Source organism: Leptidea sinapis, chromosome 44 (genome assembly GCF_905404315.1).
Source record: "Leptidea sinapis chromosome 44, ilLepSina1.1, whole genome shotgun sequence".
In the NCBI taxonomy this organism is placed as follows: domain Eukaryota; kingdom Metazoa; phylum Arthropoda; class Insecta; order Lepidoptera; family Pieridae; genus Leptidea; species Leptidea sinapis.
In genome coordinates, this window is record NC_066308.1 from 3,703,070 (window position 1) to 3,717,120 (window position 14,051).

The 14,051-nt window shown below is 33.5% G+C and overlaps 1 protein-coding gene across 4 annotated transcripts in view; it reads right to left on the reverse strand.

Annotated features, from left to right (window-relative positions):
• The window catches only part of LOC126977273 (octopamine receptor beta-2R), a 272,543-nt gene that overhangs the window by 121,686 nt on the left and 136,806 nt on the right, over positions 1-14,051 (reverse strand). The gene's annotated exons all lie outside the window — the stretch shown is intronic.

The window sequence follows — 14,051 nt, forward strand, 5'->3', positions numbered from 1 at the left end:
TGAATGAATATTTCGAAAAAAATTGAGTTTAGCGTTAACCTCTATTTTGAGCAATGCTCACATACTAACCAAAGTGTCATACAAATCACGAGTGCAAGACGCAGCTTATCACGCACACTAAAGTAATAAACCTGGCATGTTTTCATCGGTTATCTTACAGCAAGAGACTCTATCTAGATGTTTTAATTATCTAAGCTATAAATATTGCTAAGACTTCAGTGACAAAATATGTAATCCACACTCCCACTAATCCTCTAATTTTATTAAAAGCTATCTGTAACTAAACCAGCTCTTGAAATAAAAGACTACGTCTCTTGCACTTAAATGCTTTAGCTGGAATAGCTCTTAAAACTTGACTTTAAATTCCCGCACAATTTAATCAAGACTCGAAGGAAATCGCTCGCGGATTTATTGAAGTGAATTTAGCTTCCTACTGGAGGTAGTGCTATTGGCATATTATGTTTAGACAGAGCTGTATGTTCTTATAGATTTTAGTATTAGACATAAAATCAACTAGGAACCGATGTCAGTTAAACATTTTCATTAGTTTGAGCCTATAGCTTGTCCCGAATTATCATGATAGTAAAATTTATGTAATGGAATAATTGAACTTGTTTTAGTTAAAATTTGCACCCGTTTCAAGAACTGATGACAATATAATATATAATAAAAATTATCACTTGGCCCTTAACCTAACCATTCTCAGCAAAATATTTAAAAATAGTATCAACACACGATATATAAGAAGAAATCTTTTTGATTAAACCTACTTTTGATAATGTATCATTGCAAAAAATGCAATTCTTCTAATATTATAAATGCAAAAGTTTGTAAGAATGTATGGATGTCATGGTGTATGTTGGTTACTCTTTCACGCAAAAACTATTGAATGGATTTTAACGTTACCTTTATTTAGTTTATACATCAGAATAACATATAGGCTATAATTTATAAAGATACAGTGTGTACAGTGGTGTGCATTGGTTTTCTAGCAAGGAAGGCACTGTAGATCTAACTAGTCGTAGTTGCGTTTTAGTCCGACAGTACGACATAGGTTGTATGAAACGCTGCTTGCTTCGTATATGCAATCTGTAGACTGCCGACCGTAGGTAGTAAATTAACTTTAACACTAGTACTAAATTTATTTAGGTTCATAACGAGGTAGGCACTGCCTTATTGCCTATATGATATGTACGCCCCTGAGTGTGTAATATCCCAAAATAATACGATAAGTGTCAGTAAGTAAGTAGGAAAAAAATCTGCAATCTGCGAGCTATTCCTGGGTGCACTGCAAGAAACTGTAGAAGTTACAATTATTATAATGTATTAAATAATTGTTTATAATAATAAATCATATATCATAATTAATAATTATTAAATAGAAATAATATTTTCTGTTATCAATTCTAGTACTAACGTTATCTATGAATCTATGTAATCTTGTGTAGTGAGTTGTGAGTAACTGAGTAGGCAGTAGTGACTCAACTGCTTTAAAACTACCCACTAGTATTATAATTTTTATTTAATATTATATAATTATGTAATAGAAATTTAAATAAGCTATACTTACCTACTTAACCTATTTTAATTACTATGTATTTACTGTACGCTTTAAGAACCAATTTTATATAACATTGAAATTCCTTTATGGAACACTAAATGTCTTAAACCATATTATAGCAATCATCTGTCAATCTATCAATGACTGCACGTTTCACACAATCTGATACAATTGCTTTTTTCTTAGAGAGTTTCGCTAGGCTGGCCGCAGTCGTCCTTAAGGCGACACTAAATGCCGGCGACCTTGAGCGATATGAGTTCGCGGCTCCTATGTAACAAAGCCAATATTTTCAATATTCTTGCGTCGAAAATTTAACATTTTAACAGGCGCAAACAGTTTAATTGCTTACAATCCTCATTATTGATTACTAATCTTAATAAATGTACCAACACAAAAAAGTAAAAGCTATAAGAACAACTTTTATGAGAGCAGTATACTAAACAAATGCATCATGCCGAAAAAAAACTTGTTTAACTGCAAACAAAACTGGTAATTCATAATAATTCTGGAGTGTTGTGTTTAACTAACAGCAAACATTAGCAACTTACAAGTAAGACTAAAGGGTATGTGTAACAGGATAAAGTAGTGTTTATAGCTCCAAATGCTATATTTTCACCACAAAACTTGTGTAAAAACACCTTGTTTGCGTGTTTTCTGCTTACTCTTCGCCTTAAGCGGCGCCAGCGCCGGTCGTGCGCACTGATCGACTTCAAGCAACATGATGAATACCAAAAACTTGACGCCTGATCTTAATCCAAACTAATCTGCGACATGTATAAGTACAATATTATGTAAAAAAAAGATTAGACCCGTGAAGTTACATGGCTGCATTTCTCATAGTTGAAATTTGAAAATATGAATACGAACTCAACTCGAAAGTGATTGTGGTGAATATAATAAGGATGATGATATGAATATCCTATCTTTAAACGAGTAATTCTTGTATATAATATATAAAATCCGAATCTGGGAAACGATTTTCATAAAATTTAGTATACAGGGGATTTCAGGGGTGATAAATCGATCAAGCTAGGTCTCAATTTTAAAAAATGTAGTTTTATCCGTGTTTTAATGAGAAACTGCTACAATAACATTAGAGTACAAAGGTAAATTTCGCCACTATATACAAGACTATAATAGCTCAGATTGGGTGATCCGGAAAGCGGAAGACCCCGGTTCGAATCCAGATGATCTATTAGTTTTTTTTTGTTCAAGTTTTGTACATTCTTAAAATTCCGAGCAAGACTCGGTCGACTGTATATTAATATTTAAACGTGTAATATTCAAATTCAAATATTTTTATTCAAAATAGGATGTGAAATCACTTATTGAAAGTCAAAAAAAACTACCACCCATTCCAAAGTGAATGCCTCAGGCCTGAGAAGAATGGGCGCAACAAACTCAGCGGGCTTTTTTTTTCATCAAAAATATGTTTTACAATTAAAGTAACATTTACAAAGTAACATTGTACAATTAAACTTATTATTTAATAGCTTGAGCGCGGTCGCTCCATTCCCAATCTGTGTTATCATTAAGAAAGTCATTTATGTTATAGTAACCTTTACCACACAAACGTTTTTTAACAATTCTTTTGAATAACGTAATACTTTTGTTTTGAACATTCTCTGGGATCCTGTTGTAAAAGCATATACATCGCCCCACAAAAGACTTGCTAACTCGACTTAGTTGAGTAGTAGGCATTATAAGCTTATGTCTGTTCCTGGTGTTAATATTATGGTTATGACAGTTTCTGGCAAATTCACTTATGTGCCTATGAACATACATTACATTATCAAGAATATATTGAGAAGCAACAGTCAAAATGTTAATTTCTTTGAATTTTGCTCTCAATGATTCCTTAAGGCCTAGATTACTAGAATACTCGCGTTGTTTCGATAATAGTACAATATTTAATATACCCATCATGAACCGCAACCAGTTCTGCGATACGCCGACACGATACGTATACCATTTAACCAACAGAGGCTTGGGGGTTAATGTTTACCTGGAAAAGAGAAAAAAAAACAGTTAAACATTAATTGCGGTTGGAGAGTTGCTTTTAAGTATGAATGAGATTATTATATAATACTTTAAAAAATACGCTAAAAAGCACAACATTCTCTTTGGTCTTCGAAAATTTCCTAATATTAGATAAATCGGTTAAAGATAGTGGTTAAAATAAACCTTCAATTCCTGCCTTACAGACTATAGATGAAAATTATCAAACATTTTGTTTGTAAATTAAAAAAATTAATTATTTTATCAAATTAATGTAGTGTCATCGGTCCTCGATAAATCTATGAAGTTTGGCCGTTTAAAGTGTCAAAATCGCGTCCAAATGAGTTGGTTACAAACAAATATACATACAGATGAAGCTAAAAAGTGTGTAATAAATGTCGCAGTTTGTTTTGCATGTAATCAAATATATTATAGACTATTATAAGGCATCGCCCACATAGCAAAACAATTTAAGGAAATCATCACATATTATAAAAAAAAGTCATCCGCCGCGTCTGTCTGTCTGTTCGCGATAAACTCAAAAATAACTGCACCGATTTTGATGCTGATTTCACCAATGGATAGCTTGGTTCTCGAGTACGAGTTTTTCATGTACATATTTGGAAACCCTAATAAGGAAAAAGGATTGAAGATGAATCTTTTACGCTCAAGAAGGCTCACAACATTTGAATGATTATGGATTATCGCAAAATATTGCCTGATTTAATAAATATGATGATCTTGAAACTCTATATCTAAACAATCCATACTGTATATTTCATTTTATTAGATAAATATCTGGACGACCGAGCCTTGCTCGGATTTTTAAGAAAGTACAAAACTTGAACAAAAAAAAACTAATAGGACATCTGGATTCTAACCGGGGTCTTCTGCTTTCCGGGTCACCCAATGATCCCATCTGAGCTATTATAGTCTTGTATATAGCTGCGAAATTTACCTTTGTATTCTAATGTTATTGTAGCAGTTTCTCATTAAAACACGGATAAAACTACATGTTTTAAAATTGAAACCGAGCTAGATCGATTTCTCGCACCCGAAACTACCTGTATACTAAATTTCATTTAAATCGTTGGAGCCGTTTCCAAGATTCAGATTATTTATTTATGTACAAGAATTGCTCATTTAAATATATAAGATTTTAATACGAGTTGTATGACTGAATTTGAATCATTGATTACAGACTATTTCAGTGATCATTAATTGAATGCGATTCCTGTGAAGTGCTGTGGCATGGAAGTACAGCCTAGTGATTGCTACTGAATTAATTTGCTGTCAACGTCATTGATACGTTATTATGAAGTCAACCTCAAGTCAGTGGTTGGAACAGATCACTGAAAATAGGTCAATGAATATTGAAATCTCTCTACAAAGTTATTGCAAGTTGGGCGTGGGAATTTACTTTTTGCAACGTGGATGAAAAATGACTGTTACAACTTATATGATAATATGTTACTGTCCGGAAATAATGGCAATTTCATTTTAGGTTTGCAAGATCGAAAGAGTGAATACATGTATTTTATTGTAAAAAGCGTGCTGTTATTTTTTCACATTGACTTTACTTTTAAAACATTATCTGTTAAATATTTATGACAGTTGACATCAAACATTCCACGCTTTCTTACAATAATTTTTGGTATCAAACTTTTTATAATTTAAAATTATTGAAAATTATTTCCTACTTTTACTAACCGACTTCAAAAAAGGAGGAGTTTCTCAAATCGTAGTTATGTTTTTTTTTATGTTTGTTACCTCGGAACTTTCGACTAAGTGAACCGATTTTGATAATTCTTTTATTATTTGAAATCCCGCATATGCTGCCCGTGTAGTCCCATTGTTGCAGATCTGAGAGTGTCAACCATGAGAAAACCATAAAAGTCTTTAATTTTCTATAAGTATTTGCGCAACAAAGTTACGAATAACTCAATATCGCGCCAACCGATTTCGATAAATCTTATTGGAAAGGATATACTTCAAAGGAAGTTTGGTGAGAGTTTGGTTAGGTTCTGATTATGGGATCCATGACAAAGTAACGGAACTCATCAATTCTAAGGGGCAAATATACGATACTAGGCCAAATCTTTAAGCTATTCGGATATTTGAGTCACCTACCATAACGTCGTTATGGTCAAGTAATTGTCGTAGACAAATATGATGATCAATGGAACTTCTTAACGACTTACAGTAAGGGTGCGAGTTGTGGCAGAATTTCTAACTGTCTGTAATACAATTGCAATGCGTTTACGTTCATTGCTGCATTGCAAAATTTTGTATATCTACACAAATTTAGACAAATTATTAGTAAGTGTATATATGAACATATTCACTAAAAATAAAAAATAAAAATAACAAAAACACAACCGACTTCAAAAACACTATTCCAAAACAATAGACATAATATGCACTAAAAATTATGAAAACAATTGAGTATTTTTATACAATCTAATTAATTAATATAATTCTAGTAACGATTATTGTTATTTTTTGAATCGGTGTCCTCCCGCCGCGGACCCGCTGTTGCCTTTCGCCTCCTCACGTCGCGTGTGCGACTCAAGCACATCTCACCTATAACTATGTATGTAGTTACAAACTTACCATGGCTGACACCGACTCCAAAAATATCAATTATCGATAACGATGCCAGTCAAGGGTTAAATAAAATTTCTGGTACCAACTACGTATATAACTATAAAATAAAACTAATTTACAACATAAGTTAACTAAACCAACACAATCTTACAAATTGTTGATTTGTGTCAATTGTAAGTTATGAAGATTACAGACAGCGCTGAATAGAACAACTCGTGAATTTATATTCCGTCGACGTCATTCATAAATTATTAATGCGAATAGATCAACTTGTGAAGACACGCGTATTGTGAACAGATAATAGAGGTAAAAGTCTTTAATCAATTATGACTTCATTTGTAAAATGTAACTATACCACTGACACGAATAAAATTTGAAAACAATTTTTTATCAACGATGCGGGACTCGAAACGTTCGAGTGCTCATCGCTTTGTAAAGTAGATACTGTAGATGAAGCCACAACCTGAGAGTTGAACAAAGAACAAAGCTCGAAAGGTAAGCTAATTTTGTTTTCAAGTTTTAGTTTTTATAATTGAAAATGAAAAAATATTATCACTAGCTGACCCGACAGACTCTATTCTATTCATAAGAAAAAAACTTTTGTGGGTGGAATTTCGTAAATTTACAAAATTTCAAGTCTCTAAGCCTTATGGTTCCAGAGATATCGTGATGAGTAGAGACCGGATTATATGCAAATGCATATCGCATATGCTTTTACATATTTAGTACCTTTTCAGCGGTAGTAAAAAATATTATGCATATTTACTCTCGATCTCGCCCATCGTTCGATGCTTTTCATAGTATGCCCAAACATTGCACTCAAAAAATTCTGCCCAGTAACCTCAGTAGACATAGAACGCTCCTTTTCCGCTTACAAAAATTTACTAAGCGATCATAGACACAATTTGTCTACAGAACATTTAGATCAGTGCTTAGTAGTACATATTTTTAAAGGTAAATCTTAAATTTCATTGTTATCTTAGTAGGTATATCTTGTAATAGTTTCTTTCACAAATACGATTCTCAGTTGTTTAATTTTATGCATATTTTGGCCCTTTTTATGGATTTTCGTGCATATCTTAGTTATTTTACTTGCAGATTTGCATACATATTTTGGGCATTTTTGTAGCATGTAATCCGGTCTCAAATTTTTTTTTATATGAGACGGGGCGAACGGGCAAGAGGCTCACGGGATGAGGAGAGGTGAGGCAACCGCCCATGGACATCCGCAACAACAGGTGTGTCAAGAAATGCGTTGCCGGCCTTTAAGTATGCTTTTTTCTTGAAGGTCCCTAAGTCGTATCTGTTCCGAACCCACACACCCCGATTCCACAAAGTGGCTGTGCGAGGCAAGAAATTTCGAACAAAACACGCGGTTGTGGAATGCCAGACGTCGACGTGATGCGGATGGTACTATGCACGTAATGTCCGGTGGTGGAATTCGGCCGCTGGAATCAACCCGAACAGCTCCTCTGAGCACTCCCCGTGGTAAATACATAATAGTAAAAGATGCAGAGAGAACCCACATCTCTACGCAATGCTAGAGAATCAAGCCGATCAGAGATGACTTTATCGTCGATGATTCGAGCCGCTCGGCTTTTGGTGAAGTACTGTCTCGCCTTACTGAGTACACCAAGCTTTTTTGAGGCCAGTTTGACCTTCTCTTCCAAGTGACTACGGAACTGAACGTCGCTCGATATATCGACGCCAAGTATGCCAATACAGGCTGTGGCAGTTTGAGGAGTGATCTCGAATCGAGGGGATACGACAAAGGGACTTTTTAGTGGTGAACGCACAAACTTTAGAGATGAGTAAAAACATAGGTGGATTTCTCTTATTAGGTATTCATAGCCAAATGGCAAAAAACTGAACCCTTATGGATTCGTCATGTCTGTCTGTTGAAACTTGGTAAGTCGATGTATTCTGTGAACCGCATTAACATTTTCAAACAAAAATAGAAAAACAAACAATAAATTTTGGGGGACCCCATACTTCAACTTTAACTGAAACTCATATTTTTTTTATCTAACCTCATTTTTTTATTTCTAAGCTGAATAGTTTGCGCGAGCGACACTTCCAAAGTGGTAAAATTTGCTTCCCCCCGATATATTATGTACATTATCATGCAGACTTCCACCAAGAATTGGTTTGAACGAGATCTAGTAAGTAGTTTTTTTTAATACGTATAAATAATAACTCATTTGCACTGATTTTGAGCAAAGTTTTTTTGCCTTTTCCAACTAAGTAATTTAATATAATTTTCCTTTCTATATCACTTTTATATTACTTGCTGCTACGGAACCCTTCATGAGCGAGTCCGACTCGCACTTGGCCGCTTTTTATACGACTTTTATATGATTACCTAAGTATTAATACATCAATATATAAGCACATTGGTAACAATTATAGGTCCTTATAATATATTATAGTGTTAATGAAGATGCATATGTTCGGTTCGAATCCCGGTAGGTGCAAGCATTTATATGATGAATATTGATGCTTGTTTCCGAGACATGGATGTTTAAATGTATTTATGTATATTTATATGAATTTATGTATGTTTAAGTAAGTATATTGTATTAAATATATCGTTGTCTTGTAACCTATAACACAGGCTATATATGCTTAATTTGGGGCATGATAATTTGTGTATAAAGTGTGTCACTTTTATATTATTATTATATGTGAGTTCAACATAAATCTCTGATATGATTAACAGTTAGTTATATAACAAATTCATTTATTTTTCATAAAACCACCCATAATATACAATTAATCTTAAATCTTATCATGAAAAACAAAACTAAAATTGATTTATTTGTGGAAAAGGAAGCAGAAGATATTAAATTTAATAAATATCATTTATGTTTCTAATCTGGTACAAACTGGAACACAGTATGACGTCAGTACTCGTATGTTACCACCAAACTACGAACAGAATAGACGAATAATCAAATCAGTCAAAAACTAATCCCATCAAAATTAAATGACGCCTGTCTGAACATTTGACACAAGCAATAATCTACATGAAATTATGTGACAACTTTTAAAAATTATCTAAAAATGTAACCAATTGGCTCTAATCCACGGATTTTTTCACGTATTCGTTGAACTCGATTGCATTTCTGACGCCATCTGAGATCATTTGGCAAGCAAAATTCAATTGAATATGATCCCTCCCATTATATTAATAAATAATCCAGTAAAGTCGTGGATCTATTTATGTTTCTTTAAAAACATACAGACATATTTTCAGTAACGCTTTATCCTTTTCTCGTTTTGATCCGCACGTGTTATCACTACATAGTATAAAACAAAGTCGCTTTCTCTGTCCCTATATCCCTTTGTATGCTTAAATCTTTAAAACTACGCAACGGATTTTGATGCGGTTTTTTTAATAGATAGAGTGATTGAAGAGGAAAGAATTTATGTGTATAATAAAATCCGTCAAATAGTGGAGAAATATCGTTATTTTTGAGGTTACTAATGTTATTTCGGAAATAATTACGTTCTTTCCGCTTACATTGCAAACGCTGGCAGAACCCTACGAGATTTATGAAAATAATGTACTAAGTATTGTACACATTGAAAAGGTCTACAGAAAACTCTACTATGGTATATGTCTATCTCGTATGGATATCCCACAATAACATTTTTTGTCATTTAATTTATACGACAAAGAATGGCTAATTTTCGAAGCGATTTTAACCAATACAGCATTAATCCTTATCTAATTAAAAACCTTAATTACATTTTTGATTTAATATAGATCTATATAGCCCTTTACAGCATATGATTTCAATGAATATTTTCGAGGATATTACAGATTTAAAAATTGCGGGAATTTTGAAATCGCCCAGGTCACGTGATCGTCATTCGTATGTAATTAAAATTTCATTCGTACCGAGCATTTTTTTTATTAGTTTGTCTTTTGTTTGTTTTAAGTTTATTTTATACAAAATTTTAGGTATTTTATTTATCCATTGGGATAGTACGAAGTCTGCCGTGTCAGCTAGTCTTGCGTCTGTTGTAACTGAACTCCTCCTAAACGGCTGGAGTGATTTTAATGAAACTGTCTGTGTGTCTTCGGGTAGATTCAAGAATGGTTTGGATTCAAAATTGAACTACCTCCTAAACGGCTGGACCGATTTTGATGATTTTTTGATGATTTGATGATGTTTTTTTTTTATTTTAATTAATTTAATTGATTAATTAAATAGTAGGAATAGCAGATAGTCAATTGGTTCTTCAACACAAAAACGTGTTTATATCGATTGTTATACTACGAAGATTATCAAGACAATTCACTAACGTAGATACTTCTACAGTCGTCATTGAATTAGTAGCCAAAATAAAGAATTCTTAAAAGAAAATACATTATTATTAAATTAAAAAAAAAAATTGAATTGTCTTATCTTATACATCTAGATACTATGGTCTCTTGCTGTTAGATCAACAACCGATAAAAACAGGCCAGGAATATTAGTTGTGCGTGACAAGCTACGTCTAACATTCGCGATTTGTATGACACTTTGTGTTAGAGTGCGTGAATTGCTCAAAATAGAAGTTAGTTCTAAGGTATAATTTTTTCGACGTTTTCACAGCTGTCATAGTCTTTGTAGACGTTTAATGATCTAACGGCCGTTCCCAATATACTATCTACAGATAGAGATAAATAACTACCTTCTACTGTCAGTGATTAGCTGTCAATAATCTGAAGCTGTCTCAATATATGTGACGATAAGTCATTCTTATCGCGTTATATTGGGACATGCGATTTGCAAACTTCTATCGCTGGTAAGCTATACGTCGTCCCATGACAGAGCGTGTACGGATAAGGTGAGTTACCGTCGATACGTTTATTGGGACAGAAAAGTCAACGATAGTTACGATTTTTATCTCAAGTAAGAGATAGACTGAATATTGGGAACGGTCTATAGTGTCTTACTTATTTATCCGCGTATGTACAGATTTCAGCGAATGCTGTAAAATCGTGTGTGGCCCCAATTAATTGTTATCGAGGGATATCAGGGATACTAAAACCATCAATGAATGAAAAGAAAAAGGGAAGATCTTATCAAAATCTAAGCTTCACAATACCACTGAATAGAAAAGTTACACAAAGAGATGTGAAGGCTTGATAAACAGATATTTATGATGTATTTTTGACGAGCAGCTTCCCGTTACTTAAGCTACGCAGATTTCATTTCTACGCGATATGATTTATGACTTATTTTTAACCGACTTTGAAAAGGAGAAGATTCTCAAGTCGATTGGTCTTTTTTTATGTATGTACACCGAATACGCTGAGATTTATGATCCGATTTATGTGATTCTTCTTTAGTTTGATGTGGAATATTTGCCATTTAGTCCCATAACAATTTGACATAGTTTGGCCCAGTAGCTTTCATTTTATGAATTTTTGTTTACATGGACAATGTTATTATAGTTTTTATACAGCTTTTTTAGGAGTTTTGATCAAGTTTGATTATGTATTATTATTATTAAACCGTTTGCCAAAAAGTGGGTCTTAGCCAAATGTAATAGCAGGTACCTACACTTGCCATGCGTGACTTTGAGCGGGATAGCTTCGTCTAGAACAAAACAAACCAAGCGGGCAGGCACCGACTTAAACATAAACGGCCTTATAAATAAACTTGGTATAAAGTTATAACTGATGATAAACAAAGAAAATGCAAAATGCTTACAATATCGTTGACAACACTGTCAATACAATGATAATTCTGAAGTTTTCCGAATGACAAGCTGCCTTGCAAATAAATGCGGGAAACGTTATACGTCCGAACAAACCATTCGTAAGCTAAATGTCTATTTGTAAACATTTTACATATTCTTGGTTTATGCTTAGTTATAACTTTATGCCAATTTAATGATATGTTCTGCTCATTTATAGGCTTGATTTGATTTTGCTGAAAAAGTGAATACAAATATAAACTTATAATTCCTAGTATCCGACTAAGTCACATTAATGAAACATAACTAAAGTATATGCTTGCATACAATATCAGAATTACAAAAAATGTATTACGAATATTTTTTGCGAAAAGGAAAAGAATTTTTAAAAACGTTTGTGTGGTAACTGCTACTGTAATGTTACTTTATAAATATAATACTCCTTGGAATTGAATCAATTGTCACCAGATTGTTTCATGAATAATATATTTTGTGTGTCCCATCTGTAATCTTCATATAACACAAAGAATTTTCTTTCACGTACTACAAAGCTGTAGAATGAGCTTCCTAGTGCGGTGTTTCCGGGACGATACGAAATGGGTACGTTCAAAAAAGCGCGTATCCTAAAGGCCGGCAACATTTCTGTGATTCCTCTGGTGTTGCAAGAGAATGTGCGGTGATCACTTAACACCAGTTGACCCGTCCGCTCGTTTGTCCTCCTTTTCCATAAAAAAAAAAACAAGGATTGAGAGTGAGTCTTGAGCCCGCTCTTGTCTGGATTAAAGCATTTCTCGCGAATAGGTGAATGATTCTGACTTTCAATAAGTAACTTTTGAATCCAGATTTGAATAAACATATATTAATTGAATAAAATTTGAATTGATTTTTGAATAAATTCATATTGAGGGCTAATAGCAGTTGATTCTACTATAGAACTTATAGCAGTTTTTATGTGTGACAATAGGGGACGAAACGAGCAGGACGTATAGGCGATAATAATAATAATAATATTGACACACTTTTTACACAAATTATCTTGCCCCAAATTAGGCATATATAGCCTGTGTTATGGGTAGTAAGGCAACGATTTATTTAATACCATATACTCAGTTAAACATACATAAATACATATAAGTATACATAAATATATTTAAACATCCATGACTTGGAAACAAACGTCCATATTCATCATATAAATGCTTGCACCTACTGGGATTCGAACCCGGGACCTCTAGCTTAGTAGGTAGGATCGCTAACCACCGTGATGGTTATTGATATGCCCTGCCCATTACAATACAGTGCCGCTCAGGATTCTTGAAAACACAATAATTCTGAGCGGTACTACAATTGCGCTCGTCACCTCGAGACATAAGATGTTAAGTCTCATTTGCCCAGTAATTTTACTAGCTTTGGCGCCCTTCAGACCGAAACACAATAATGCTTACACATTACTTCTTCACAGCAGAAAATGGTGCCGTTGTAATCTAGCCGGAATCTAAAGTTGCATCTTATAACATGAGTTATATCCCGATCGGTTCAGTATTTTTCGCAGTATAACCGAAGGAAACAAACGGCTCTCCACTTATCAGTATAGGTATTCTTAAATATGTCAGAAAAGAGTAGGTATTATATTGTCTACTATTCGAATTTTATTTTTTGTAACACGCTAACTTGCCTCATTGTAATTTAAACTACTAATATCGTTCTATTTGAAAAGAAACTCATTTCACGCCTGTCGTGTAATGCCATGTTAGCTGTCAAACGTGACACCTGTCAAACTGCTGCAAAGAATGCTTTTGTGTATTTTGCACACGTTTTGGAGTAGCATTTTCTCTGAATGACAAATACTTTTAATTGTATTCTATTTATTTAGCTACTAATTGTTCATTCGTAACAGAAAACTTTCAATTATAATTGAATATAGATAGGCTAAGAACTAACATTAAAATATTTCCATTTATATAAGAATAATTCATGATATCTATACTATTCTATTTTTTCTACTGTGGCTTACGTGGAAGACACACCACAATTTAGCCAATGTCAAGATAACATAGATCAGCCTAGCGAAACTTTCTAAGAAAAAAGCGATTCACTCGATTGTATAAAACGTGCAATCATTAATAAATTGACAGATGACGGCTTTAATCTTGTAAAAAACGGAGTTAGCCAAAATCGACTACGTTTTAAG